This window comes from Lithobates pipiens, unplaced genomic scaffold (assembly GCF_037356315.1).
Source record: "Lithobates pipiens isolate NorthernLeopardFrog02 unplaced genomic scaffold, aLitPip1_a1.2 Scaffold_10, whole genome shotgun sequence".
Taxonomy (NCBI): Eukaryota; Metazoa; Chordata; class Amphibia; order Anura; family Ranidae; genus Lithobates; species Lithobates pipiens.
This window is the reverse complement of record NW_027507686.1, coordinates 136422010-136424048: the sequence shown is the minus strand read 5'-3', so window position 1 is coordinate 136424048 and position 2039 is coordinate 136422010. Positions and strand designations below refer to the sequence as shown.

General features: G+C 42.9%; 1 pseudogene; it reads left to right on the top strand.

The window, feature by feature from the left end:
- Nucleotides 1–944: 944 nt before the first annotated feature.
- LOC143947017 (5S ribosomal RNA) lies at nt 945–1063 on the top strand (annotated as a pseudogene).
- Nucleotides 1064–2039: the final 976 nt, after the last annotated feature.

Sequence of the window (2039 nt, the reverse complement as noted above, 5' to 3'; positions counted from 1 at the left end):
AATCATTATGAAAGGTATAAAATGCGATAGTTCCCTTTCCATTACCCAGGACCCTCAAACTGAGGATCTAGGAGTGGGAAAAGATGAATTTCCTTCTGGAAAGGCTGATGAGTCCTCTTCTGAGTGGTCAAATTCACGGGGATCAGCTTCACAATCTGAAAGATTGATGGTGCATTTTTTGCTACTCTTCGAGTCGGTTGATATGCCCACTTTTTGTTTGGGTTCACTAAAGCCTCCCCAAGCTACGCATGCCTTTCCTGTCCATTCATTGCTGGAAAGGCTTATGTATTCTGAGTGGGATCACCCAGATAAGCATTTTTTTCCTCCTATAACACTTTATTCTATGGAGAAAAAGTTCACTAAGAAGTGGGAGATACCAGCAATTGTCGCTGCTATATCCTCTGTTAATGAAGTTTGACTTGTCCGGTAGGCAATGCTCATATGCTTAGGGATCCAACAGATAAGAAGTTGGAATTCCTATTATAAAAAATGGTGACTCGACCTGCGCTGACAGCAATTGGTATATGTCAATTTATTGAGAGACTAGTTTAAACAGGTGCTCAAGGTTATTTCTGATCAGCAGGCTCAGGATTTAGTCGAGTTACCACGGGCATTATGTTTGGCAATAGACGCCATGAGTGATTCTATTCTTCGAGCCTCACGCCTTACGCTTGGGCTGGTGCATAGGCATAGAATCTTGTGATTGAAAGATTGGTCAGCAGAAGCGTCATGCAAAGCTCCTGGCTAGTTTTCCTTTTTGGTTTACAGCTATTTGGGGATGATTTGTATAAATACATCCAAACAATTTCTAGTGGAAAAAGTACCCTTTAGCTAGTTAGGAAGAAGAGGGGAACTGGAGCCTCCATATGAGGGGCGCCCCTGCTAGCTCTAGTGGGGGGAAGACTTCTGCAGTTCTCACGGATATGGTAGGAAGAGTGTCAGGAGCCTACAGCCACATCGCCCTGAAAGCGCCCAATCTCACCTGATTTCAGAGGCTAAGCAGGGTTAGGTCTGGTCAGTACCTGGATGGGGGACCACCTGGGAATACCAGGTTCTGTAGGCTGCAGATGGGTGACTTCCTCAATAACTCTAAGGTACAAACTTGACTTTCGAAAGTCCCCGTGTCCTTGTTTTCTCAAATTCCAGAGGAAAATAAGTCTCTCTTTCAAGCATTGGATCATGTTTTGTCTCAAAAAATTATCTTAGTGGTTCCCATGCAAGAACAGGGTTTGGGGTTTTATTTAAACCTTTTTACGTTACCAAAACCACATGAGTATGTCAGACCCATTCTAGATCTCAAAGATCTAAACTGGTTTCTGAATATTCGCTTTTTTCGCATGGTCAATCCGATCAGTGGTGTCTGTCCTACAAGGTGGAGAACTCCTGGCATCAATAGACATCAGGTATGCATACCTCCATGTACCTATATTTCCCGCTCACCAGAAATATCTACGTTTCGAGGAAGAAAATATTTTTTTTTCAGTTTTTATCTTTGCTTTTCGATCTAGCTACTGCACCTCGCGTATTTACAAAGGTCCTGGCCCCTCTTGTAGCCGGATTAAGGACCCAATGTATAACAATTATAGCTTACCTAGATGATCTGCTCTTGATAGACCAGTCAGTAGCCTGCTTAGACCAAAGTATGATCTATAGTCAACTACCTGGAATACCTAGGTTGGATTCTCAACCTAGAGAAATCCTCCTTAAAAGCTATCAAGGAGATTAGAATACCTGGGTATAATTATTGATACAGCCCACAAAAGGGTATTCTTGCCCCAGGAAAAGAACAGGTTCATAAAGGAACTGATTCAGGTAGTCAAGGCAAAGAAGAATCCTTCTATTCAACTTTGCATGAGGTTGTTGGGAAAGATGGTGGTTTTATTTGAGGCCGTTCCTTATGCTCAGCTTCATTTGAGGCTGCTGCAAAACAGTATCTTATCAGCTTGGGGCAAGAAGATCCAAGCTCTAGATTTCACAATGTATCTGTCTCCAGGGTGTGCTGAAGCCTCAGTTGGTGGTTGATAACCAAGAATCTGCAG